At 31.5% G+C, this 13,663-nt stretch overlaps 1 pseudogene; it reads left to right on the top strand.

Moving 5' to 3' along the window:
• Window positions 1-13,387, top strand: LOC136232083 (N6-mAMP deaminase-like; annotated as a pseudogene).
• Window positions 13,388-13,663: the final 276 nt, after the last annotated feature.

Here is a 13,663-nt window from a genome sequence, read left to right as displayed (position 1 = left end):
TTGAACTAATCCTATATATTAGTTATTACATCCATTACCAGCAGCAGCAATGATCATAGCTCAACACAGCTCAATACTAGTGGAAAAAAGACTATTTACGTCGTCAGTCATTAAGGGCTATTTGCATCGGCCATTTAAAGCTATTTGCCCCGGCCATTGTTTTCGGAGAAACACAGGTTCAGAAATGGATTGGTGTATTTCTATGCCCAAGGTTGAACTTCATGCTCACCTCAATGGCTCAATCAGAGACTCCACTCTTCTGTATGTTTCTTTTGCTCTTTCCTTCTTTTTCTTAAGGGTTAATAGATCACGAGCTCTCTGAACTTGTTAATAAAAGTATATTGACCCCCTAAATTTTGTTAGTGTCTTACCAGCTCCTTAAATTTGTTTGTTTCGTATCTCTAACTCCCTAAATTTGTCCATAAAAGTAGATTAGCTCCCTGCACTTTGCAAATATCTCATCAGCTATCCGAACTTGCTTATTCTGTAACAACTAAATACAAAAACCATAATCCTAACTCTCGATGTTCATCCATTCGATCTCTCAAATCTGCAACACTAACTCTTACAATAGGTTGAAAGATAGAGAAGAGAAAATTACCTCTCGAATAGATGAAGATATATTTTTACGGAATAGGAATAAGAAGCGTAGGGAGCTGGTGGGACACTAGTTCAGGAAGCTAATCTATTTTTATGGACAAGTTTAAGGAGCCAATAATGCAAAACAAGTAAATTTAGGAAGCTGGTGAGATACTAACAAAATTCAAAAAGCTAATCTATTTTTATGGACAAGTTCAAAAAGCGGGTGACGGGTGATATATTAAGCCCTTTCTTAATTTAAGGATGTTATTATGATCACCATAGGAACTATCTTGTTATTTTATGTTGAGAAGCTTTGAGTTATTAAAGTTTGATTTGTGTTTTTTTCTTTAATTTTTATTTGTAGTGAACTTGCTAGAGTTTTGGGGGAAAGGGGTGTAATTGAGTTCTCACATGTGGAACGTGTTATCATGAAAGGTATTATGTTCTTCTTTGAGATTCAGGATTCACGGTGCTTGTGTGGCGTCTCATAATTTATGGGTGCTAAATTGATATATTTTGATGTGTTTACATAAAAGTGCCTAATACTGATGTGCTTACATAAAAAGTGCCTAATACATCATTTACCAGAACTTGTCTAAAAAGTTTAATTGTTCCTCTTAAACTTGCATAAAATGTTCAATTAGCTCCACTGAACTTGCATAAAATGTAATCAATTAATCACTTGGTTGCGAAAAAAATAAACTGAATGCATAGGATGTGTTGCACGCATATTAAAATGTTATTACATAATTCACAGAATAGATTAAAAAAAGAAATTCTTACTTGCTCAACTATAAACTCTAATATTAGAATCGCTACCCGACCATGGTCGTTTTACTATTTTTAAAATGGGTGTAATACATCTTTCGAATTTAACTTTTTTTTTCAACTGAGTGGTTAATTGATTACATTTTACGCAAGTTCAAGCGGCGAACTGAACATTATTAGGATACTTTGAAAGTTCACGAGGTCAATACATTTTAGACAAGTTCAAGAGCCAAATAATATATTAATCCTAAAAAAAATAAGAACTTGTACACAATTTACATAGAATTTTTAGCGTTTTCCAACTACTAGTGAATGCTCAAGCTCCTTCTGGATCCGTCCTGGTTGTTGCTTTCTCAATCTTAGTAATGTGTGAAATTGGTAATTTTGAATTAATTAATTTCCATTCAGATGACCGGTCTCTGCATGAAGTGTTCAAGTTGTTTGATCTCATTCACATACTTACCACTGATCACAATACTGTTACAAGGATTACAAAGGAAGTAAGCCAAGCTTGCTTGTATCTTGATGAACTTTTTCAATTGCAGAAATTCATAAATGAGCCCTCATTTTTCAATTCTTCACAAAACAGGTCATTGAAGATTTTGCTTCTGAGAATGTTGTATATCTAGAGTTAAGAACAACTCCAAAGGTACTTACTTACATCACCTACTGTGTCAGTGACAGGGGCGGAGACAGGAGACCCGGGGGCCTGGGCCTCTCCGGCCATCGGAATCAATATGACCACGAGTAGTTTTGGTCCCCTATCTCCACGAAATTTGAGGCTATGGTTCCGGCCATCTGTTTCCAATAAATAATAATTGGGTGCTGAATTAGCACCTCAAAATCGGCCCAGGTCCTGTTAGACACTCTCTAAATCCAAAATTCCATTGTTTTGCGTGTTAGCTAAATCCAAAATTCTATTTTTTTTATCTGTTAGGCCCTCTTTGAATCCAATTTTTTTTTTTTACTATTAGACTATTCTTAAATTCAAATTTCTAATTTTTTTTTTTTTACCTATTAGGCTCCTAAATCTGATTTTTTCTATTAGACAATTTTTTTATATGTTAAGAATCTTAAACACAATATAACTTAATTTTGAAAATTGTTATATTGGTATTTAAAAATTGATTATTGATCACTCTAATTATAACACATACATATACGAAAAAAAATTTAAACAAGTTCAATTTAGTAAATTTTTTTTTTAACATACCACATGTAAATTCGGTCCCCTAACTAAACAATCTTGACTCAGTCACGGCCCATGTGATTTTGTCACGGATAAATTGTACTGAAAATCACTTAAGTTTAGAAAATCTTTCAATAATTTATCTGCATGAAAATAACTCATTTTTGCATTTTATGCCAACAAAATCACTTTCAACATTAAAACAGATTTTGACAATGGATATAGGGTGGCTGCCTCACACCATAGATAATGGTTAAATATACCCTTAGGATAGTCCACTCTAGTCAGATTAGTATGAACTAGACTAACCTAAGTTAGGTTAAAGTACTTCACACCATAGGTAATGGTTAAGGTTAGGTTAGTCCACTCTAAATTAGAGTGGACTAACCTAACCTAAGATATGTATCTAATCATTATATATCGGGTAAATTACATTCATGACTATTGAATTTTATTCATTTCAACATTATGGTCACTGAACTTCAATTTTTAATGGTATTGGTCATTGAATTTTACATTTTTTAACACTCGTGGTCACTCAATGCCTCAAAAGGTCCAATGACGGACTCAAAACAAAATATTTGAATAGTTAATGATATTATAAGGAACTTTAATTCTTGAAAATTTTCAGTTTGAGATCATTTAGATGTTGTTTGGTTGAGAGAGAGTGACTGAATTTAGAGAGAAAAAGCTCCAAAAAACTGATTTTGGAAAACAAAAAATGTGGTTTCATGGTAAATTTTAATTCTTGAATATTTTCATTTTGACGTCGTTAACGGTCATTTTGAGGAGTTAATTAAAGTCGAGTGGTCACCGGTGTTAAAAAGTGTAAAGTATAGTGGCTATACCGTTAAGAATTGAAGTTCAGTGGTCATAATGTTAAAATTAGTAAAGTTCAGTGGTCATGGGTGTAATTTATCCAACGGAAATGGAAAAGGAAAAGGAAAGAGATGAAAATGAAGGTTAAAATTTAATATTATTTGGGAGTTTATGGAATTTATATTTGACATTACTTGACGCAATGAATAAAACATATTCGTAGCTAATAGTTGATTCGACGTACTAATACGTTATTAGAAACCTTCAATTTTTCAAGAACTTTGGTATTTCGAAAACTAACAATTTTGTTAATAATCAATTAACTCAATACAGGGATAACAATTCTTTAAATAGGAAAAAAAAAAAAAAAAAACCAAAAAACAACAAAAATCCTAAATAGAAATAGAAAACCTGATTGACAATAGAAAATCCGAAAAATAAAAGGACAAATTAGAAAAACGCTAAAGAAACACAAAACTACGAAAATAAGGTCTTAGGGGCCGAATTTAGCTAAGAAATCCAAATATCACGACAAACCCGTGTGTTTTACTCATGGGTTCGTTTACATGCAAAATAGGATCCGAAATTGCAGAAAATCAAGCTCCACAATTTGACAAAATTTACCGATTCGCCACTAAAAAATTCTTAATTTTTCTAACAATGACAACCTTAGTCATCTTTTAGCAACAAAAAAAATTATAAACACTCATTTTTTTAAATCGGTGAAACTATAAGGTTATCTTTGGATTTTTTTCAATAAAAAATATAATCCAAACTAATAAAAATAATCTAAATAATAATTTTATTGAATAGGGAAAATCCTTGTTTTTCCGGCAACAATATTATAGAAATAGCATAATATTAAAAAAAAGAAATATTATTGAAAATTAGAAGTATAATTTTATCAATATCAAGTATATACAAACAACTTTCGTGAAAATAATGTTGTTTTTACGAAAATGCTACATGTTGATGTTGTATAAACCTAACCAAACACTGTATTTATTTTGGTTTGAAATAAAAAACTAAACGCTGCTCCGAAAAGCTGAACCAAACGCCATTAAATCCTAAATTTTAAAACCGGATATAAAGAATCGTTGAACTTTGTCAACTAACATCAAATAACTTTAATTTTTGAACTTTTGAATTTTGACGTCATTTAAATGTTGTTAGTTAAAAGAGCGAAACTTTAATTATTGGTTATGTGTGATCAGAAAAATGATTCTAAAGGAATGAGCAAACGTTCTTACATCGAGGCAGTGGTGGAAGGCTTAAGAGCAGTTACAGAAGTTGAGGTGAATTTAGCTTTTCACAGTTGGGATAATACAACTTCTCATAAAAGGAGAAAGATACACGTTAGACTTCTTCTCAGTATTGATCGACGTGAGACAACCGAAGCTGCTATGGAAACTGTACATTTTTTTAAAGCTTTTAGTAGTGTTCACCAGGACCTTGAATCACAGTTAGATCTAGACTTATTAAATTTAAACCTTAAGATGGTTTTAATCTCAATCATAGGATTCTAAGAAGTCTAGATCTAACGGTCCATTCAGGATCCAAATGAACATTGATGTAAGTTGTATATTGGTTAATGGGGTTATCTCACCAACAGTCACCAACAGTCACTCAAGTAAGTTCTCCAAATTCTCACTGGAAATGTTGATTAGGAAGCTTAGTCAATTCAATTAGGCCACGTAAGTGCCTTGTATATTAGTTTACTACCACGCGTCATGTAAGTGGTTGAGGTTGGAGAAAAGAGAAAATGGGAGCCACGTGATGGTAAATTAATGTACGCGGCGCTTACATGGTATGATTGAATTGACTAAGCGTACTAGTCAGCATTTCCAGCGAAATTCAGCCGTAAAATGTTTAAAATGACTTTTTTCTACCTTGTTAGGATATTATCCGAACTTAAATGGTTTTCGGTGTGATTTACCCTATTTAAGAATTCTAATTGCTCTTTCCATGCCTTCTGCAGGTTAAGCTTGCCCTAGAAATGAGAGATTTAGGTGTAGTTGGCATTGACCTTTCTGGAAATCCTATTGTTGGTGAATGGTACTTATTTTTTATTGAGCCTATAACTCTTATAGCGCTATTGATATTATACGTGGCCTCTAAATTTTAATCGGGTAAAGTAAAAAAAAAAAATTGTACTTTCATATATTGTCAAACTGGTATTTGAATTTTTTTTCTCCAAATAGTAACTAACATTTTTCGTTTTGATAAAAATGAGGATCTTTTAGTTTGATACTATAAAAATGACTGTTAACTATCACAAAATGGAAATTTCTAAGAATTAAAGTTGTTTAGTACCACATTTACGAAACCAAATTTCTTATTTTTCAAAATCCTTATTTTCGGAGCTTTCTCTCACTAAAACTTTCATTTTCTGTCTCGTCACCAAACAACACTACATCAAAATTATAAAGTTGAAGAATTAAAGTTGCTTAACATATCATTAAGTCTTTGAATTTTTCAATTTTGAGATCGTCAACGTTCATTTTAATTTTAAGATCTTTGTTTTTTTTTTTTTTTTTGAATCAAGATCTTTGTTTTTAGTAAAACAAAAAACCTCAATCACTTTCTAGACAAAAAAATTCAGGTACCAGTTTAATAATACACGAAAGCACAATAGTTTTTTTGGACTTTACCTATTTTATTTTAATATTGAAGTCCGAATCAATGAAAATCCGTTAAAAGTTTAATGAAATCATGAAATCAAATTTGTCAAATCATCATTTCATTATTTTCTTAAACAGATTTTCTTTGATTTAGACTTTAATATTAAATAATGTTCAGTTCAATAATTTTTATGTTACGAAATAAAGTTTAAATATCATAATATTAGTAACGCTCAAGGGCTATCGATTTATTTTATCCTTAGTACAAAGTAATTTAAAATCCAGCATGATCTCTACAGGAATACATTCTTTCCAGCTTTGAAATTTGCCCAGGAGCAAGGCCTCTGCATAACACTTCACTGTGGTGCGTTGTGCCGAACATTGTTTGAAATTGCACACGTTATTTGTGTGTCACGCTAATAATTTAATGTCACATAACCAATAATTTCAAGCACTAAAAATTAATTAATAAATTATACAATGTTTGAGTACGTGATATCAAATTATTAGTTCGACGCACGGATTACACAGTTCAACAGAATTACACTTTGTTTTCAAAACCAGGGGCGGAGACAAGGGAAGGCCCGGGCACTCCGGCCGCTGAAACCACCATAACCATGAGTAATTTCGGTCCCTTTATTTTCACGAAACTTGAGATTGTGGTGGTTCCGGCCCCTGTTTCTAAGAAATAATGATCGGGTGCTGAATTTGCATCCCAAAATTGGCCCAAGTCCTATTAGATCCTCTCTAAATCCAAAATATCAAGGCTTAATACATCATTTTCCCCTTAAATTTGTCCAAAATGGCTGATTGGCCCCCTGAACTTTTAAAGTGTCTCGATAGCCCCCTAAACTTGCATAAAATGTTCAGTTAGCTCCCTGAACTTGCATAAAATGTAATCAATTAATCATTCGGTTGTAAAAAAGTAAGTTAAATGCGGAAGATATGTTGCACGCATCTTAAAAAAGTAAAACGACCAAGATCGGAGTATGCGATTATAATATTAGCGAAGAAAATGTTTTAGAGTTGAAAAAGTAAGAAATTATTTTTTAACATGTTTTAATCTATTTTGTGAAGTATGTAATAACATTCTAAGGCGCGTGTAACATATTTTCCGCATTTGATTTACTTTTTACAACCGAATGATTAATTGATTACATTTTAAGCAAGTTTAAGGGGCTAACCGAATATTTTATGTAAGTTCAGGGAGCTATCGAGACACTTTGAAAATTCAGTGGGCCAATCAACCATTTTGGACAAGTTCAGGGAGCAAATGATGTATTAAGCCAAATATCAAATTTTTTTTGGCATGCTAGGCCCCTCTAAATCCAAAATTCTAATTCTTTTTTGGTCTGTTAGACCCTCATTGAATCCAAATTTCTAATTTTTTTTTGCTTGTTAGACCATTCTTAAATCCAATTTTTTTTTTTTTTGCCTGTTAGGCCCTAAATCCGATTTTTTCTACTAAACACATTTCTTTTACATGTTAAAAATCTTAAACACAATATAACTTAATTTTGAAAAGTTTTACATTGGTACTTAAAATTTTTCATGACCATTCTGATTATAACATATATATATATACTAAAAAATTTTGAACAAGTTGAATTTAGTAAAATTTTTTTTTTACACACCCACATGTAAAATCAGCCTTCCGACCGAACAATTATGTATTCGCCACTTTTCATAACCTAAAGTGATTTGTAGGTGCCTAATCACGAGGAGATAGGAATGATGCTTGATTTCCTCCCCCCAAAGAATTGGACACGCATGCTGCTTAAACGAGGAAGCTTTTGGGAAGTTAAAATCATCTAAAATTCCGGTGAATATCTATTCTATATTCAAATTTTTTAGGAGTAAATTTGGTAATCTAACATAACTTGTAAAATTTAAGATGAAATTTACAAATTTTGCTAAATTCAAGTTCCACTTTGGGATTAATTGGATAAAATTTGGTAATCGTTGCTTGATTATCACAATATATATAAATTATGGGTACAAGTTTCAGTCATATAAGAATATCCTTCAAGAAACTGTATAGTCAATCGACTTCTTCTCTAGTTTTATCTAAGACTATTAGACTCCATAGTGGATTTGGTTCTAAAAACAACATGTTCTCTTATATAGTGCAATTTGTAATATGAGTGCACTATAAATACCAAAATATTCTTACAGTGGATTTTCCATAGATTACTCATGTATCTACAATATCAGACCTTTTACAGTCACATGAGATACACGGCTTCCTATAATCCTTGTGTATTTCACTTGGTTAATGATTTCACATATAATTTTAGACAGATGCTAGCTAGTGTCGATTAGAGTTCTAGCGATACCACAATCATCCTTATTTAAATTTTCTAAGTATGTTGTCCACGTAGTGTGACTAAATCAAGATGACGTTATTAGGTGAACGTTTGATTTGGATACCTAAAATCACATCTGCGAGTCTCATATCTTTGATGTTAAACTATGAGTTTAACATGTTCTTGGTACTATTTACCATCTTGTCAATACTTCCTACAATGAATATGTCATCAACATACAAACACATAATTATGTATCCTTCGTTTGTAGCTTTGACATAAATACATATGCACACTCGTTTATTTGATAGCCTTTACCCATCATGACATCATCAAACTTTTTACGCCACTGTTTTGATGATTGTTTTAATCCATATAAAGACTTCGCCAATTTAGATACTTTTCTTTCCTGGCATGGAGCTACATAACCTTCAGGTTGTTCCATGTAGAGCTCTCATTTAGATCTCCATTTAGGAAAGTTGTATTAACATCCATATGATCTACTTTAAGATTCCGCAAAGCAATGATTACAAGTGCATGCTAGATGTTATCCTGGACACGGGAGAGTACGTGTCAACGTAATCAAGGCCTTTTTCTATAACCTTTTACAACCAATTTGGCCTTATACTTATCAATTACTCCATCTTCTTTTGTTTTCTGTTTGAAAATTCATTTAAAACTTAGTGGTTTCGTTCCCGGAGGGAGGTTTAACTAATTCCAACATATGGTTATGCAAGATGGAGTAAATTTTACTTCGTATAGTCTCTTTCCATAAATGACTTTCTGTTGAGTTTACAACTTCTTTATAGGTCTAAGGCTACCATATATACGTTACAAAATTTGGTCCAAAAGTTTTTTCTATAATTCTAGCCATTTGGAAAGATTCACTAATTGTCATACGTTTAGCATAGCTCTCGTGGATAAGGAGTTATAATTCATGCACCCGACTTACAACTTTCTCGGAATTTACTATAGTAAAATTCAAGAATTTTTTGACTAATTTTTTTTTAGTACATGCATCATATGATTTATACTTGTGGCCAATATATTTCCAAAGTTCCTTTGTTATTTGCTTAACTTCATAAACATTCTAAAATGCATCAATCAATCCATTTAAAATATAGTCACGATCAAAGTGGTAGTAACGTCTACCTCATTTTCTCTAATAGCACGAGAATCATCCTTCAAAAACTTATCTAAATTTAGGATTGTCAAATAAAATAACATTTTTCTATTGCCATTCTTTAAAACTCATGCATGTAAAAATTTTAAGGGCTTTCAATGTGGTGGACAAACGTTGACATTAGTATTAGAAGGTGTGATCCTTCTAAAGTGTTTATGTTCTTAGAACCGGATCCATATTTAATTTCAATCATTTTTTCTTTCTAAAATTCAAATAAATCAAGTTAGAATTAGAAAATACAATAGAAATGGCCAAATAATAAATAAAAAAAACAAAATTTTTTATATTTTACAATTCAGTCCAATCTATCCGAATATAAATTTTCCGTCCAAAAGTTTAAAATTATATTCCGTTCATCGAGGTAATTTAGTCAAGGTATTGCTTTACACCTCTTTGGAAAATAAAAAATTAAATTTGTCTTAAGATTGTTAAAAATTATTAGAAGAATACAATAATTAAAGAAACATAAAAATATTATGAATCTGAAAATACAACAAATCAATTGAACCTCATGATGAACCGAAAGTAGAATAGAACAATTTGAGCCGTGATTATATCAGTTTTTTTAAGACAGATTTAGCCGGAATTGGCTATCTTCTCCTAGGATACAACAATGAACTTGAACCATGTACAAAAGTTATCACCAAAATAGGACTATAAATCGAACAAAAAAACAATTTACTACTGATTCTGTGTATACATGTTTTTGCTTTTTCCAACTTAACTTAAACAAAATATCAACACCATATATATAGGAAAAATAAAGGGTATAACGTTAAAAAAAAAAGGGAATTAATGGTTACAATGTTACACAAAATGAAGAGAATTAGGGGGTGTTTGGTTGCTCATTTTCATGCTCTTGTTTACCTTTTCACTTCAAAATGGAGAGTTTAGATGTTTGGTTAGGGATCTCATGTTTACATTTTTACACCATAAAATTAGTCTTTTACAAAAGGAGGGAATCCTTGTTTTTTGGAAAAGAAGTTTTTTTCAAACAACAAACCGTAACAACAAACAGATGTAAAACAAATTGGCCCTTAATAGTTACAACATTAAAAAAAATGGTTTATAAATCGTTTCTTTTTCTTATCTTAAATTCCGACAACCGTTTTAATTTAATAAAATTAAAAATTAAACAAATTTAAAACATCATTTATTCAACAATTTTTCTGCTTCACTTCGGGTCTTATCCCGAACCTTACTCCGAGGAGCTGGATCATGCGAACAAGAACAAGGGTTATGTTCACTCTAGTTCTTACTCTGTCTGAACTATTATAGTCTTTGATTTGCTCTTTTCTTTTGGTATATAAATCTTAAAGACACAATTGTAAAAGTTTATTGTTATTAATCAAATTGATTGTTTTGTTAGCCTGTTGGTTGAGAGCTTACCTATGATCCTAGAGGTCATGGGTTCGAATCACATGGGGTGGGTGGGTTGAGGGTTTTTCTTTCTCTTTCATGTAATCTTCCTTTGTTGAATATAAGTGCATTGCGCACAACTGTGATGCAATCAAAGATCAAACAATTCAATTTATTCTACCAAGTTTTAAAGTGTTGGATTTTTACGGTTTCGAACCCTATCCCAATTAGAAATGGGCCAACGCGAAAAAACCCATAGATTTGCTATGAATCCACTATCTTTTGATCAAATTCGATCATTTAGAGCCTCAAAATCATGATTTAGTATTATTTTTGAATTAATTTGCATCTTCCTTTTTAGTTTTCATTTTCTAATTAGGATCTTTTCCTATTCCTTTTATTATTCTAATTTAGTATTTGGCAAAAAGCATCCTGAGGCCCTTGATCTTTCATTGTTTGGTGCATTAAGCCCTCGATCTTTTATTTAGACATATTGAGCGCATGATCTTTCACCATTTGGTGCATTAAGCCATCGATCTTTCATTTAGACACATTGAGCCATTGATCTTTCATATATGGGTGTATTAGGTCATTCCATAAATCAATTAATATATAGGTTTATTAAGGGCATGTTTGGTGTGACAACAAATGATGTTCTAAAAATAACAAATTCTAAAATAAAAAATATATTATACAAATTAATAAAAATAATTTAAATAAAAAATAAAAAATTTATTGAACACAATAAAACTTTGTTTTTCGATAATTATGTTCTAAAAATAAAAATAATGTTAAAATTGAAGCACATTTTGTGGAAATAAGAAGGGCAATTTTATCAATAACAAGTAACTACAAACAACTGTTCATGAAAAGAGCTTTTCGTGAAAAGCTCCAAAATGTTGCAGTGTCCAGAGAAAATGCGAAACGCTGCAGTTATATAAACCTAACCAAACATGCCCTTAATAAACCTATATATTAATTGATTTATGGAAGGACCTAATACACCCATATATGAAAGATCAAGGGCTCAATGTGTCTAAATGAAAGATCGAGGGCTTAATGCACCAAATGGTGAAAGATCAGGGGCTCAATGTGTCTAAATAAAAGATTGAGGGCTTAATGCACCAAACAATAAAAGATCAGGGGGCTCAGGATGCTTTTTGCCTTTAGTATTTTACCTATTTAAAGACTTATTATCCTTATAAGGATACATCTTTTGAATTAATGAAATTGATATTTTCGAATTACCAGTTCTTGAGAATTTTGAATGTTAATTAACGGGTATTGGTGCACCCAATCAACGTTCTTTAACATGTTCTTGTGATTCCTATATCCCTGGTATTCGTAGAATCTAACAGGTTTATATAATCCTAACTTTCTGGCATTCAACCAATTCAATAGATTGCTCGCAAAACTGATTAATTCTATTACATCACTTTGTGAGAGCTTCTCTTGTATTCTTTTCGACACTTCAACTGAATAATCAGATTTGCAAGTTTGCAACCTTATTTTATAAGAGTTATTGTCTATCAAACCCTCGTTTGTTAGCTTCCTTATGGATTGAAACCCGATTAGGGGTTTTCGATACTTTATTTCTCGTGGATTCGCATAAAAATTATGTTTGGCTTGTCTTGTAGAATGTGTTAGCTCTTATGCTTATTTATATACAATGACCATGTACTCTTCTTTCATTAGTTTTTCATTTATTTTCATTTTCTAATTTCATTTTCTTTTTGCGCTTTCGCTCATTGTTTCAGGTTGAGATTTGCTTGACATCCAATATTAGGAGCAACACGATTTCTTCGCTAGATATTCATCCTTTTGGTTAGTGTTGAATTTTTGTTGAATCGTTCTTCGAAGTGATAAATAATCAAATCTCTAGAGTTTACTTTATAAACGTAAATAAAGGCTTAACTCACCTCAAAAATCACCTCAAACGAGTAGGATTAGTTCACATATATAAGGAGTCGTCTCTAATTAAGCAATGTGAGATACGGTTACTATAATTTGTTTAGTTTTTTCATCTTGTAGGGGATTTGTATAATGCAAAGCATCCGGTAGTCTTGTGCACAGACGATTCTGGGGTTCTCTCCACTAGTCTTTCAAAGGAATACAACATTGCTTCGTCGGCATTCGGCATTCGGTATGTGTAATATTGATTTTGGATGTATTAAGGATCAAATAACAATTCAGGTTATCGTGTCAAAATCATGTTATGTTATTTATATGTTTTATATGATAGAAATGTAAGAAAAATGATAATCGTGTGCCAGTCTGATTGTCTTTGATAATCGTGTTTACAAAGGTCTTGGAAAGAAGGAACTATTTGAGCTGGCTAGAAATGGGATTGAATACATATTTGCTGGTGATGAAGTGAAGAAAGACTTGGCTGAGATTTTCAAGTCTGCTGCTAAGGAACTAGACCTATGATTACTGCTACTGGTTATGGTCATTATTAGTGTTGTAAAAGCGGACGGACAATACCTCCGAAGATTAATCGAGGATTAATCGGATTTGTATTTTTCTACTTTTTAGACTTATATTAAATAAATATTATATAAACACGTTTAAAATATAAATTATACTATTTAATAATAATAATAATAAATATTGTATAATAGAAAAATATAGATATTTGTTTTAAATAAATAATAAAATAGTTATGAGTTAATACTAATGACTTGTATTATTTTTTACTAATTGTAATTTATAAATTGAGCTAATTTTAACCATTTCAGCCGATTTTTTCCGCCTAAACTGATTTTTTCCGTCTAACCCGACTTGTTCGATTTAACCCGATTTGAACTGCCTAGGCAGAAGAAAATCAGGCTCCCGA

The sequence above is a fragment of the Euphorbia lathyris genome, chromosome 6, assembly GCF_963576675.1.
Source record: "Euphorbia lathyris chromosome 6, ddEupLath1.1, whole genome shotgun sequence".
Lineage (NCBI taxonomy): Eukaryota > Viridiplantae > Streptophyta > Magnoliopsida > Malpighiales > Euphorbiaceae > Euphorbia > Euphorbia lathyris.
The sequence above is the reverse complement of the archived record's forward strand: the minus strand, read 5'-3'. Positions and strand labels throughout refer to the sequence as shown.